This window comes from Lissotriton vulgaris, chromosome 4_2 (assembly GCF_964263255.1).
Source record: "Lissotriton vulgaris chromosome 4_2, aLisVul1.2, whole genome shotgun sequence".
In the NCBI taxonomy this organism is placed as follows: Eukaryota; Metazoa; Chordata; class Amphibia; order Caudata; family Salamandridae; genus Lissotriton; species Lissotriton vulgaris.
In genome coordinates, this window is record NC_141692.1 from 5495898 (window position 1) to 5512080 (window position 16183).

Below are 16183 nucleotides of genomic sequence, written 5' to 3' on the forward strand. Positions count from 1 at the left end.
TTCATGCCGAATCATGACAGTACTCCCTCCTCAAGATCCCCCCTAAGACCGTTGCTATAGGTTTAGGTTTGGAGGGATTCTGCAAATGAAACTTCTTTAGAACCTTTGGAGCATTTCGTAGATGAGTGATAGGTTCCCATGATCTCTCCTCAGGGCCATACCCCTTCCAATCTACCAAATAGAATAGTTTACCACAAATTCTTTTAGAATCTAACACCTTCTTAACTTCGAATTCTGTGTGACCATCAATTTCAATGGAAGATGGAGGACGGATTAACCTAGTTTGGGGGTTAAAAGGTTTGATTAAAGACACATGGAATGCTGGATGAATTCGATATCTTTGAGGAAGAAGTAACTTCACACAAACTGGGTTAATGATTTTCTCAATGGGAAATGGACCAATAAATCTAGGATTAAATTTCTTATTTCCCTTTATGGTTAAGTTTTTTGTGCTCAACCAAACCTTGTCTCCTGGATGGTACTGGGGTTGTTCTTTCCTATGTTTATCAGCCGCCCTCTTTTGGGATTCTTTAGCTTGGGCCAGATTATACCGAGCTTTCTTATGAATTGAAGACAACTCAGAAATATATTCATGAATTGCTGGAACTGAATTATTTACCTTAATGTCGTCTGGAAAGCTTTTAGGATGGTAACCATAATTACAGAAAAAAGGAGACATGTTAGTGGAAGTATGTTCGGTGTTATTATATGCAAATTCCAGAGTACTTAAAAGTTCTGACCAATCTTTTGATGTGGAAGTTAACATGCAACGCAAGTACTGTTCAATGGTTTGATTTGTGCGTTCTGTTAAACCATCGGTTTGGGGATGATAGCTGGATGACAAACGAATGTCCATTTGGAGAAGAGAACTTAAATTCTTCCAAACATGTGATATGAATTGAGACCCTCTGTCCGAAATTACTACAGATGGAATTCCATGCAAACGAATAACATGCGTAATTAACACCTTGGTTAGTTCCATAGTTGTAGGGAGCCTTTTTAGAGGAATGAAATGTGCCATAAGTGAAAATTGATCCACTACAGTTAGAATGGTAGTGTATCCACTCTGTGTTAAAGGGAGTTCTACAATAAAGTCTAAAGAAATGGAATGCCATGGTTGAGGAGGTATAGGCAAAGGTGTCATTAAACCACTAGGGGACTGATGAGAGGGTTTGTTTTGAATACAAACGCTACAAGTGGTTACATACAATTTAACATCCTTAAACATGGTAGGCCACCAAAATTGTCTTTTGATTAGTTCGTATGTTTTAGCAATGCCAGGATGAGCTGAGAGGGGTGAATCATGAAAAACATGGATAATTGATTCCTGAAGGGCTTTAGTAGGAACCATGATCAAATCATGCACAAAAAGAAACTTATCCTTTTCTTGAAGGTTTGGGTAGTCTTTTCTCCATTCTTCTAGACTCTTTGTTTTTAGTTCTTCCTGTATTTCATCAGAAATACTCTTGATAGTTAAACATGCTTGGAAACAAGTAGTGGGTAACACAGGATGAATGAACCACAGTTTCTGGACTTACACAATTTTCGCCCAAACGAGATAGAGCGTCAGCTTTTAGATTTTCTTTTCCTGGCCGGTAAGTAATCACAAAATTGTAATCATTGAAAAATAGGGACCATCTTAATTGTCTGGCTGACAAGGCCTTTACCTTTTGTAAGGCTTGCAAATTTCTATGATCTGTATAGATAGTGATGGGGTGACGAGCCCCTAACAAGTAATGTCGCCACTCCTCAAAAACTGCTTTTATAGCTAGTAATTCCTTATCAGCTATTGCGTAATTTATTTCTGCAGGGGACAATTTTCTGGAATAGTAGGCTATTGGATGCATTTGACCAGTTTCACTGTTTCGCTGAGACATAATCCCACCTAAAGCAAAGTGAGAAGCATCCGCCTCAACAATGAATGGGAGATTAGAATCTGGGTGACTTAGAATAGGGGCTGACGTAAATTTTTTCTTTAAGTCGTGAAAAGCTTTGTCAGCTGCTTCTGTCCAGTCAAATTTTACTCCTTTTCGCAGTAGTTTGGTAATGGGAGTTATAGTTTGAGAAAAATCTTGAATGAATCTACGATAGAAATTTGTGAACCCTAAAAAACCTTGTATTTGTTTTACTTAGGAGAGTTGAGGCCACGATGTTACAGCCTCCACCTTTTTTGGGTCCATTTCTATACCAGAAGGACTGATAATGTATCCTAAAAAGTCTACCTTGGACACGTGAAATAGGCTTTTTTCCAATTTCACATATAAGGAGTTGGTAAGCAGTTTTTGAAGGATGGCGCGAACTTGTTGTACATGTTCGTCTTCAGAATGGGAATATATTAAGATGTCGTCAATGTAGACCACACAACAAATGTCAATGAACTCGTGCAATAGCTCCTTTATAAAAAACTTGGAAGCTGCAGGAGCGTTACAGAGTCCGAAAGGCATGACTTGGTATTCATATAAACCACTCATCTCCCTTCCGGACTCTAACAAGATGATAAGCTCCGCGCAAATCCAATTTAGTATAAATGGTAGCATTCTTTACCTGGTCTAAAAGAGTTGGTATGAGAGGCAAAGGGTACCTGTTCTTGATTGTGACATTGTTTAGCGCTCTATAATCAATACACGCTCTTAATTCCCCTCCACGTTTCGGAATAAAAAAAAGAGAAGATGATACAGGAGAATTAGAGTGCCTGATGAAACCGTTAGCTAAATATTCATCTAGATATTCTCGTAAGTGTTCATTTTCCTTCTCAGTAAGAGCATAGATCCTGCTACATGGCAAAGTAGCCCCAGGCACAAGATCAATCCTGCAATCAAAATCTCTATGAGGGGGAAGAGTGTTTGCCTTTCCTTTATCAAAAACATCTTGTAAGTCTGAGTATACTGTTGGTACACCTTCCAGGAGTAAAATACTTGAAGATTCTAAGGGTAATTCTAAACCTTGAATTGTGTCTCCAGTTCTGTTCAATAGAAAACATTGACTCAAACAATGATGAGATTTAAAAGTTAGAGTTCTAGTCTGCCAATCAATAAGTGGGTTGTGTAAAACTAACCATGGAAGTCCTAAAATCAATTTAAATTGTGGGGCATCAATTACATCAAAAACTCTTCTCTCTCGGTGAATGGGAGAACTGTCCATGATTAGAATCTCAGTTTGTCTTTTTATCGGTCCTGAAGTCAATTCCTTTCTGATAGTCTATGATTTAACTTCACTACTAAATCTATGAACTCACTGATTTCCTCGGGTGGTTCTAAGACTTGAGTTACCATATCTTTGAGCTCGTCCTTCAAGCCTCTGTAAAATAAAGACACTCTCTTTTGATTAGGCCAATCGGCTTCTAACACCAAACGATTAAATACAGATATGTAATGTAGTAAATCAGATGAACCTTGTTTTAGGTTTAGTAACTCACTGTCAGCAGATTGGACAAAAACATGCTTAGCAAAAATGTTTTTTTTTTTTTAAATATTTTTATTACATTTTTCCCAAACATTTTTCCACACATTCCAACGTATGTTTACAGCACATTCCAATTTCTCAGGTGGTTATATATATATATATACATTTCATTGTTTATACACTTTTCATATCACAAGCAGATGTAATGAAAAAAAAAAAAAATTGCCCCCCATCCAACAAACAACCCTCCGGAACAGATCGCACTTTCTTATATTAAACTGAATTTATCCTGCTAGCTTTCCAAGTCGTGATGGGTTGCCATATTATTTTACCTAATGCCTTAGCCCTTCTACCTTTCCTATCGTATATTGCCTTTTCTAAATTATAAATAGTGAGAAGGCTGGCAATCCAATCTGAAAATAGTGGGGGAGCCTTATTCAGCCAATTTCTTGCTATACAAATACGGAATACTGCGATTGAAACAAAAAAAAATTCTACTGGCATAGCTTCTGTCGTATTTACCACCCCTAAGATGATTAATTCATCTGCAAGCTTGATCTTGATCCTAAGTGTTTTATCAAAAAATTCTTCAATCGCCATTTTCAAAGTAAATAGTTGAGGGCACTGTGAAAACATGTGTACAATATCTGCTCCACTCGCATTACATCGCGGGCAGGTTATTCCTGTTGTCCCACCCCACTGGGCAATTCTGGCCGGTGTGTGATACAGTGAGAATATTGTTTTGAAATGTTGTGACTGGAGGGTTGCCGAACATAGCACTGTTCTACCCAAATCCAATGACTCTTGAAAAGTTTCTGAGCCTGACCCCAATTTTTCCATCCATTTTTGTGAAAATTTAGCCCTTTCATCTGACTTGGTTCCTTTCAATTCTGCATAAAGATATCTTATTGTGCATTTGGTAGTTGTTTCTATATAATCCATAATTTTGCATTGTCCCAACCCGGCCGGGCCACCTTGTTTTTGTGTTAGAAAACTCCTCACTTGTAAATATTTGTAGAAACTATTGTGCTCTAATCCAAACTTTGCTTTGAGTGCTCCAAACTGCAGGATATTACCCTGCATATCCAGTAAGTTCCCTATTTGCACTATGCCTTTATTATACAATCATACATAGTGGCATCCTTGAAGATCTCCCTCGGCAATGAGCTATTTGTGTATAATCTTGTATAATTATTAAATCTGCCTAGCCCAAATTTTTTAGCCACTCCTTTCCACACCCTATATACTGCTTTCAGAGTCTTAAATCTCGTATGTTTAAAATACGTGAATTCAGTTGTATTTAAAAACCCATTCTCAACTTCCTCCCCCAATAATAAGGCATAAACATTAGGTAAGCCTGCCTCACTGCCCGTTGGATGTTCCAAACCTCCCCCGCCTATTAACACCCTACTATATTGCAATACAGTAGCCCAGTAATAAAGCCTAAAATCCGGTGCTCCCCAACCCCCTTTTTCTTTATCTACCGTTAAGTGTCTATATGCTCTTCTTGTTTTCCCTTTAACCCAAATGAATTTATTCAGAATCAGTTCTAGCTTATTAAACCAAACATTTTCAAAAAATAGGGGTATGGATCTAAATAGGTACAAAACTTTGGGGAATGTTATCATTTTAATGACATTAATTCGGCCCATTAAGGTCAAATGTAAATTGTTCATTCTTTCTGTGTTTGTTTTAATTTTTTCCAGCAGCGGGCTCATATTGATTTCTACTAATCTATCTAATTCAGTTGTAATCTTCACCCGTAAATATGTAACTTCAGGTGTCATTCTTGTATCATGATAATTTACCCAATTATTTTTTATTATTTGTGTTTTTCCTTTATTTAGTGAATAGCCTGAAAATGTGCCGAAAAGTGCAGCCTCTTGTTCAATTTCTATGATAGCTGACCCTGGATCTGGTGTGACCACTGCCACATCGTCTGCATATGCAAGTGTCTTATATGCATGGCCATGTAGATCAATCGGGAGGATGTTTGGGTTTCCTTCTAATCTTCGCAGAAAAGAATCTAGATAAAGGGCGAATAGCAGTGGTGAGGCCGGGCAGCCCTGTCTTGTGCCCCGCTTTATATGTATATCCTCTGTGTACCCTCTATTAATCCTCACCTTAGCTGTTGGAGCTGCATATAACGCCTTTATAGCCTTTATATACCCTATACCTATCCCAAACCACTCCAAGGCTTTCCACAGATAGCACCAGGAGACCCTGTCAAAGGCCTTCTCTGCATCCAAGAAGATAGCCGAGGCAGGGTCCCCTGCAGCTCCCGTAACATCCAATATGGTAACCATTCTCCTTGTGTGTTCCGTAGTCCCTTTACCCGGTATAAAACCGTGTTGTGTTGTATATACCAGCCCCTCAATTACCCTGCTAAGCCTTTGTGAAAGAGCCTTGGAATATATTTTTGCATCCGCGTTCATGAGCGTAATTGGCCTATAAGAACCAGGATCCAAATGCGGTTTATTCTTTTTCAAAATAACTACAATACTTGCACCGGCCCATGATTGTGGTGTATTTTCCCCTGTCTGTGCGTGCCTTAAAATTTCTAACATATCTATCCCCAGTGTGTCCCAAAACGTCCTATAAAATTCTGCCGGTATCTGGTCAGGTCCCGCAGCCTTTCCCGAGGGAAGTTTCCATACTGCATTATGTATTTCGCCCAGAGTTAATGGCGACTCCAGGGTCTCTTTATCTTCCAGGGTCAATTCCTTATGGGGGATACCGGCCAAGTAATCCTCTATTTCCTCTTCGTTGCTTCTCACATCCTGATAATACAGTTCTGAGTAAAACTCTCTGAACACCTCCCTCACGTCTTCCACCTTAGTTACAACCTTTCCCCCTTTATTCTTGATTTCTTTGATTTCCCTGGCTGCCAGGTCTTGTCTAGTACGTACTGCTAGCATATGTCCAACCCTCTCGTTAAACTCATAGCACTTTTCATTTTTTGCTAGGTAATTAACTGGTGCTTTATTAGCCAATCTTTCCCCAGTCTCTGCCTTCTTCAGTTCTATTTCTAATAAGACCTGCTCGAGAGGTTCTTGATTCATAACCAACTGGATAAGCTGTTGTTCTAGATTCCTTAAGTCCTGCAGCCTACTAGCTAACTCCCTTTTCTCCTTTTTACTCCTATATAAAGTATAAGCCAGTGTTTACCCCCTTATCCCTGCTTTGTATGCATCCCAAACCATGCCTGTAGTTGCTGTGCCTCTATTTACCTGCCAGAACTGTGTAATCCATGCCTTCATTCTACTGACATAGTCGTCTTCTTTGAGTAGGCCTCTTTCAAATGCCCAATAATAATCTTTGTGACTAGTGTTACGGTTCAGAGAGATAGTCAGCACCAATGGATTGTGATCTGAGGTAACCCGAGGTAGCATTTCTATTTTTACTTCTGATACTAAGGGGCTGGAGACTAAGAAGTAATCCAATCTGGTTATACTTTTGTGAGGGGCAGAATAGAAAGTACTACCTGTCCCCGTAGGATTATACGCCGACCAGACATCTACTAATGCATTATTATTCATTAGACTAACAATGGCCTTTCTTGTTCTCTTCTTGCGTTCTCCCTTCGTCCCCCCTCCCATCATACCCAGCCCTGTTAACCCATTGATATTGAAGTCTCCACACACAATTATTGGTTCTGGCCATAATGACAGTTCTGTATCTAAATAATCAAATAAATCAGGTTCATCTTCGTTGGAGCCATATACCGAAACAATTGTGTAGCAACATCCGGCTATTTCTCCTTCTATCATCACCCATCTACCATCAACGTCCTCCTTCTTTCTCTTTACTTCCATCAATCCCTTTTTTGCCAGTAAGGCCACTCCTTTTGTTTTAGTATCTTGCTGCATGTGTGCTAGTACTTCAAACCCTAACTGATCCATAAGATACCTATCCTTCCCCCTCACATGTGTTTCCTGTAGACATATAATATCCAGTTTTAATAGTCTACACATAGCCGCTGCTTTCTGCCTTTTACCACCGTCATTTAGACCACAGATGTTAACCGTAGCAATTCTTAATGCCATCTGCTTTTATAGAAAAATCCAAAAACAAATTCCTCTCGATTTTTTACTGCCACCTTTGTGCGTCTACATAACTTTTTAGTTTGTGCTGAACCAACCCTTTGCTCTTTACCACCGCCTTCCTGCCCCCCCCCTCCCCCAACCCCCCCTTGCCCCCCCTCCCCTTAGTGACCCCCCCTTATTACAGGCAAATAGGTCAATTTTGACCTATGTGTGACTGCACACTGCTGTAGTGTCGCTTTCCTTCTCCCGCCCTAGTTACCCATATTACCATCTTTGATATCCAATATACAGTATACCTAGTATTTTCCACGTTTATCCTATGCTGGTTCTGATTCCCTGCTCTTCCTGTCTTTCTGAGACTCTGTAATCTCTGCAAGATATTCTTCTGCTTTTACTTCCGAAAAAAACATTCTGACGCGACCTTTTGTAACAACTTTTAGCTTGGATGGATACATCAAGTATCCACCTCCTTTCCACGGTCGTGTGGCAGAAATCAGGCCTCGTGAAGAAAGTAATCCCTTCCACTGACTTTTTCCTGTCTGGTCTTGCGGTCTCCATAATTTCCTGCCTAGCCAAAAAATTTCCAAAAAAGACAAGCGTTGCCCTGGGTAACCCATTTTGATTACTGCCTCTTCCTCCCTTCTGCGTCAGTGGGAATCTATGCGCTCTCTGAACTTCAAGTTCCCACTTCCACTGAGCCTCTGGATATGCATCTTTTAGCAGTTTTATCATAAACCCCCTTGGGTCCTTCCCTTCCAGTCCTTCCTCTATGCCTAGAAAACGCAGATTGTTCCGCCTTTGGCGATTCTCAAAATCTTCCAGCTTCCACTGCAAATCTTCGATCACCTTCCCTTGTTCTGTTCTTGCATTCTGCCAGTCTGTAACTTCGTCCTCCAGCTTCCCAGTTCTTTCCTCAACTTGTTCCACTCTGCCTTCAACTTCCAAATATTTACTATTCATTTTCCTAATGCTTGCTTGTATTTTCTTAGTGTCCTGCCTTGCTCGTCTGCTTTCTAAGCGAGCCTCTAAATGCATTTGCTTCAGCATAGAGAACATACCATCCAAAGTTGCTTGAGGCGGGATATCATTTAAATCGTTGGGAGCATTTAAGGGATAACTCTAGGGTGCCACCCCCAGGTCTTGATCCTGATAAATTTTGGAAGCACTACCATAGTCCCATAGCAATTTCCTATTTGTACTTGTCGCTGCTCTGTCCATCTCTCTATCGCGCCTTATCATTGTTTTTCTTCTTCTCTTTTGTGTTTCCCTGTTTCTGTGTTCGCTAGAGAGAGATCTTTCAGACTCTGTCCCTGATGATAGGTCTGTGTTAGTGTCCTCTTCCTCCTCTGACCCCAACAATGAAGAGTCTGAGCCCTCAGTCACTGAGTAAAACTTTTCCCCCTCCGGGGAGCGTACTCTCCTCCCTTTTGCCCCCTTTGTTGTGTGGCTCTGTATGCTTTTCATACTGCCCCAGGTAGACTGTGCCATTACACTCCTATCTACAGGTGTTGGCGCTAGATTTACTTCATTCAGTGCTTCGAGCATTTGGACATTGTTAATGTTTGTTGTTTCAATCTTTTCTTTTGATTGACCATTACTATGCTTACTTGAGTTATTCGCCGTCTCTGACCCTGCTTCTCCGCCTGCATTAGCGTTCTTGCTCGTGCTAGCGTCCTCGGCAACCTCCTCTGCATTCTCGACTCCTTGCGCGTCTCCCGCTAGAGGCGTGAGCGTCTCAGGCCCCGGTTGCCTAGCAACCGCCGTGCTTGCGTCCTCGCGGTCGGCGAGGAGAGTTTCCGCGTTCGGTTTTGAGTTTGGATCCGAGGCAACTCCAGCTGCCGAGATTACCTGCTGACTTCTTCCTGCGAAAGCCTCCGTAACAGTAGATTGCCGCAGATCTTTACCGGTGGCAGGTACAGTGCTCGCGTGTTTTGCTGTTCCGCTTTCCGAGTGAGAGCGCCTCTGTTGTGCCTGCCCTTTAGCTCCAGGAGTCTCTGGTTGTGTTACTTGCGGAGCTGTCTTAGTCTCAGCCTTGGAGTCTGCTTTTTCTTTATCCTTTGCAGATCTCTCGCTTTTCTTGGACTGCATTTTCTGGGCAGCGCCGCTTGATGCAGTAGCAGTTGTTGTTGTGCGTTTACTCAGCGTGGTCTTTGGTATCGTGCCTAAGCGCTGCGACATCCTTAAGGCTGTATTGATACCATCCACAATCGCCTTCTTGAGATGTTCACAATAATAGCATCCCAAGGTTGTGAGCACCTTTTGTAATGTCTTGATGCTAGTACCGCCTTTAGTCCAGAGTATACCACGTAGAATCAGCATGCTTTACTCCATGTCCAGCCATTTAATCCCTGGGTCCAGGAGAAGGAATGAGTGCGACTGCACTCTACAGCAGCATGGCGGCCATCTTGCCTCCCGAAACAGCAAAAATGTTTTTTAAAGACCTTTCAAAAGCCCTAAAATTATACAAAACCGGATCGTCCCGTTCAACAAGAGGGACAGACCACAAGGCAGCGTCGCCACCTAAGTAAGATAGCATAAAAGCCACTTTGGAAGAATCGTCTGGGAAAGCTGTAACTTTTGCCAAAAAATGTAAATGGCACTAATTAAGAAATATTGTGAATTTATTAGGATCTCCATAAAACCTTTCTGGTTGAGCTAGAGGTGTAGGAACTGGTGTAATAACCTGAATCTGAGTTTGGGCCTCAGAGGAGGCAGAAGCCCCCCCTGAAAAGGTGGCAGGCTTTAAAATGGGCTTTTTTTGGACTACAGTATTATGGAGAGATTCCATGTCTTTGCGTAGCGCAATATTTTCCTGTTTCAATTCTGATAAAATGGCGGCTATATCTTGCAGAGAAACTTGGTCCATTGCGTCCAGGCGAATGAATTTTCTTGGGCTTTGCCTTCTGTCAGAAACCTTAAGAACGTCGTCTCTTACCTTGTCTTGATTGTGAGACGCGTAGAAAATTCGCAGGGACGCAAGGGACCAACCTCCCTAAAGACTAACCTCTTCCTGGAGGAAGTTTAAAACACTACAAGATATGAGCTAGGCCAAGGGGAGGAGGGCCGGTACTGGACGTAGTTGTTCTGCTGTCGACCTGCGAAACAACATGAATAACTAAATTACTTCTTACTGTTGCCTTTTCGAATCTTTTAGTCACCGCACTCACAATGTTTTAACCTTCTTGCAATAAGTTCTAACCCCGCCTACCTGCGAACAGCAGTAGTCTGTTTTTCGTCCAGTATGTCTTTCTTGTCCGGTTGAGCAATGATGATGAGAGGAGTTCTGTTGTCCCGTCTTGTCGTGTGTTGGCGAGCCGTGATTTCGTGTCTTTAAAGGCTTTTCTGTAAATGATAATTAAAGAATAAAACTTCTGTTCTTTTCTTTTATTTTACACTCCCTCTAAATTACATTAACCAAAACCTTTTCTTTCCTTAACTTACTTATTAGTATTCTGTTTCTTCTCCAATCTCTTGTATTCCTTATCTAACACACAAAGCCTTTTAAACAGACAAGAAGAAATACACAAATACACTTGGGAACTAAAACATTCTTTTGGAAATAACTCCTTTCCAAATCTCCTCTTACTCTGGACTCAGTTTGTGAAACTCTGAAACTCAAAACGCTCAAATAAGGATTCAAATGCTAAAAGTCCTGGAGCTCTGTACTTTCTTCTTGAAGAAAGAAATGTTCCAAAAATTGTTCTACTTTTTTCCTTTCTTGCGAAGGGCGCCTTAAATGCTAATCACTTATCTTTTGTCTTTGCAGGTTCCCACGAAGGTAAAGGAAACGCTAGGATTAAACTCCATCCGACTGAAGGCCTCAAATTGCTTTCACCAGGTTTGTCTGCGGATGTCATCCAACCGGGAGCTCGCACTTCCTTTCTCCTTGCAGGCGGAAGGCAAAGCGCCTTCCAGAAGGCTGGGTGCGGTTTAAATACTGGACTGCACCCAGCCGCACCTTACGCATGTGTGCGTCTTGCCAGTGTATTCATGCGCTCGGTAGAACTTTCCACCGGCGCATGAGAAAGGAATCTTAAAAGGCTAAACCTGACATCAAGGCTGCAACCATTAGTCTGCATGCCATATTTGAGAGGCTTTCAGTGTCTGTAAAACGCAAGGCAAAACGAAGAGGCGTTACAAATGTTCATGACACAATTTCCATTGCTTAACACAGAAATAAAACGGCTATCACAGTAAGCTGTTATTCAAGGTCATAATGTTATAACATCATTAAGTACACCTATCACACCCTACTCCACACATATACATAACGAAGGAGTGCTGGTGCATGAGAAAGGGGTGGGTTTTTACAGTAATTAAGAAATCTAGCCACTTACAGGTGTGACTTCATGCCGAATCATGACAGGCGGGAGCTTCGGAGATGCAAACTGGTCAGATGCGTCTTAGGTGCCTGCCTTGCAGGGGAGTAACTCCTTTACTCCAAGGGAGATTCTTCAGTCATTTAGCACCTTGTAGATCTTTGAAGTTCCAGGATTATGTATCAGAGTTTTGTCCAGATAAATCTAAAGTCCTGTAGTCAGGGGTTCCTACTTTATATTCAAGGAAGGGGTGGGACAAACTCAGGAAAGAAGGGTGTTTACACCCATTTCTTTTGTCCAGTCTGACACCAGAACAGGGTCTGGTAGCCCCTGCAACCGGTTTGAGCTGGACTATGCATAGGGACACCAAATGTGCCCCCAGTGCAGACTTCAAAGCACTCTTGGAGTTCACCCACCCAGCCCCAATACACTAAAGCCTGTCTAGGAGGTGGTACACCTCCCTGTGACAGGAAACCTATTGCCAGCCTCCCCTGCCGGAGTTTTGTCCAGCAGCAGGCGGGCAGACTCATGTCTGTGGCTGGCAGCATCAATTTTGTGATGCCATGGTCTTTTAAGCTGGTACCCGGTATACCAGTGCTGTCATGTTTCTCCCTCTAGAAGGGTGGGATCATACTTCCACACCAGTTACTGGTGTGGGGGTATGATTCCAGCGTGTTTGACACCAAACACAACATGTTTCCATGCAACCACCCCAAAGTTAGCATTTAAGGCGAGGTTATAATGCATTTAAGAGTAGATGGTTTGGCTGCATCACAAACAACCCCGGAATAAAGGTTCTGAAAGCTGCAGATGGGCTCTGCTCATGCATGGGCATCCTTTCACATGAAACCCAGCACCCTGCCTACAGGATTGTTAAGGCCTGCCACAGGGATGCCTGATAGTTTTACATGTGCAATAATATAGAGAGAAGTAGTGAACCTATATCTCAGTAAGGGGTGCATACGCCACCTTACCGAGGCTGCAGTAGCAGACCTGTGATGTCATTTTGGAAGGCTTCCCAGGGGTGGTACAATACATGCTTCATCCCCTGGTACGCCTCCGGGGTACCTTTGTCCTGGGTACATAGTATCCCATATACTAGGGATTTATAGGGGTACCCCAAAATCCAATCTGGAGTGTACCTAAAGTACTGGTAATCAATTTAGAGAGGAAACAGCTGGGCTTGGGTCCTGGTTAGCAGGGCCCCCACAGACTAGAGTGCAAAAACTGTGAAACATCAGCAAAAAGTGGGGGGTTACCATAAGAAGCAGATCCTACTTTCCTACACAATCCCCCCAATGTAAGGACCTTAAACTAACCTTGACCAGTTGAGTCTTCACATTCTAAGTGGAAATACATGGAGAGTCCATCTGCATTGGCATGGTTACTCCCAGGTCTATGTTCCACTGTAAAGTCCATAACCTGTAGGGAAATGGACCACCTTAAAAGTTTGGGGTTTACACCCTTCATCTGTTTTAGCCATAAAAGGGGCTTATGGTCGACCTGAACAATGAAGTGAGTGCTAAACATGTATGGCCTCAACTTCTTCAGAGCCCAAACCACAGAAATGGCCTTCCTCTCAATAGCTGACCAACGTTTCTCTCTGAGGGTCAGCCTTCTACTACTAAAAGGTACTGGCTGATCCTGACCTTCATCATCCAATTGTAATAACACAGCCCTTACCCTCAACACAGATGCATCTGTCTGGACAATGAATTCTTTGGAGTAGTTAGGACTTTGCAGCATTGGTGCAGTGTGCACGGCCTGCTTCAGGTCATCAAATGCCTTTTGACAGCTGACCCTCCATCGAACATTCTTTGGCATTCATTTAGAAGTTAAGTCATTCAAAGGGGTCAATATGGATGCATAACCTTTGACAAATCTTCTATAGAACCCAGTAAGGCCCAAGAAAGCCCTGACCTGAGTCTGGGTGGTTGGACCAACCCAGTCCATAATGGCCTGGATTTTGCTCTGCAATAGCTGAACTTGGCCTCCACCTTCAAGGTGGCCCATGTACACAACCTGACTCTGCCCTATCTGGCACTTAGAAGCCTTGATAGCTAGGCCTGCTCTCTGCAGGGCCTCCAACAAATTTCTCAGGTGGACCAGGTGATCCTCTCAGGTGGCTGTAAGGACAGCAATATCATGTAGATATGCTGCGCTATAGGTTGCCAGGCCTGTAAGGACTTTGTTCACCAACCTTTGAAAAGTGTCAGGTGCATTTTCGAAACCAAAGGGCATCACCACAAATTCATAATGTCCACCAGGGGTTGAAAATGCTATCTTTGGCTTTGCATCATCAGCTAGTCGGATCTGCCAGTAGCCAGCTGTCAAGTCAAATGTGCTCAGAAATGTGGCTGAGGCAAACGTATCTATAAGCTCATCTGCTCTTCGGATTTATTTATTTATTTATTTAAACGGTTTTATATAGCGCTGGCTAGATCCGGAGGTATCAGAGCGCTTTACATGAGCATCAGATCATAGTTACAGGTTACATTGTTACAAAGGTTACACAGTTATTAGAGCATGGCAACATAGTTACTTGTACGGTCAAGATAAACAATAAGCACAAATACGAAAGGAGAAAAGCAAGCAAGGGGAAAGATTCAGGGGAGGGGGAAGGAGCTGGGGAAGTAGATAAGTAATGAAAGCGGGAAAGAGGAAGGGAGGGTGAAGGACAACGCAAGGAAAGAGGAGGGGAAGGGCGACGGGGACACAAACCGGTAGACGAGTCAGAGCAACGTCCAAAGTCCAGTAAGCTGTGATCCCAGGGGAAGTGGTATCTCTGTTGCGGGAGGCTCCCTTTATGCAGTGGACTCTCTCAGAGGGGTCTCTGAGACTCCAAGTCCTACATACTGGATCCTTCCCCAAAAAGGGGAGAGGGAGTGCTTTGGCAAGGGGTGCCATGCCATACCTCAGCTGTAAGTGGCTCCCTTGGCGCAGTGGACTCTTTCAGCGGGTACGCTGAGACTCCAGAGTATAAATATTCGATCTTTCCCCAACAAGGGGAGAAGGAGTGCTTTGTCAAAGGGCACAAAGGACAGGGGGCTAGGCAGACTAGCAGGCAAGGTGAGAGATTCAAGAGAAAGAGGATAGGAGCTAGGAGCTAGGGAGGTAGACAAAGGGAGAAAGAGTACTAAATGGGAACAAATTTATTTAATGAGTTATTATATAGCGCTGGCTAGACCTGATGGAATCGGAGCGCTTTACATGAGGTACAGTATTGTTGCAAATTACATCAGTTAAAAATTACATAAGTATCAACAAAAGCATTTAAAGAACATAGGGGAACAAGGTGAATGAAGCAGGAAGGGTAAGGGGATAGGGTAAAGGAGTAGGAGGAAGACAGGATGTAGAGACGAGGGGAAAATAGTTACAAAAGTTACCAGAAAAAACTTTTTAGGAGCATAGAAGAAAAGGAAAATGGGGTGAGGAATGGAAACGGGGTGAGGGCAAAAGGGGTAGTGTATAGATACAGCGGAGAGACGAAGGGAACGTTTGTCCAAGGTCCGGATGGGTAGGTGACCGCCAAGGGTGAATCCTCGGTCCATCTCCTCTTCAGCTATCAGGTAGGTCCACCGGGCATGGGTCAAATAAATCTAGGCTTATCCACGCCTACTTAGCGAGGCATAACACAACGACATATGTTTCCTACAGGAAACATATCGTGCCTCCGCTAACACTGATAGGCTTAAGGCCCGCCATTGGGTTGGGGGGGGGGGGGGGGGGGGAGTCTTACTCGGCTGCATACTCAAAATATGCCAGAGGGGTCACTATTCTAATCAGACGTGGCTTACCGTGGCATACTGATCGAACACACACCGACTCTGCTGGCAGATATGTCATACTAACAGGCATGCTTTTTCCCCACCTCTAATACTTGCTGCCATTTTTGGCCCCAATTTCAATGACACAGACTTTTTCATGAACTTTTGGAGATTGCTCTCCTCCTTTGGTTTATATCCTATCATATGGAGCGGCGATTTCAACATATCACCGCTCAGGTGCGCCTACCTCCTTATGCCTTGCAGGACACAGTATTTAAGGAAGAAGTGTGCAGCGCCATCACTGACTTCTTTGAACTCAACACTGGCTTAGTAGAATCTCCCTCAGTTCCCAGGGAATCGTTCAGGTGGTGATAAGAGGGATATGCATTGCAAAACAGGCCGGAGTCCTCCGGGCCATTAGGGACACTCTCAGGCGCTTGGAGTCTGATCTCCAAGCTCTATATCAGGCTTACTGTTCTAACCCCAATCCAGATATACTTGCAGATATTAGGGTTAAAACCACTTAATAGCACTCAGAGGCCGAACGCGAGATCAACTGCCTTGGCCGCGAGGCGACGGCCTGCAGATACGGTGAAGGTGAGCGGGGGAAAATCCTTTACAACGCAACTTTTACCACGCAGTGCCTTTA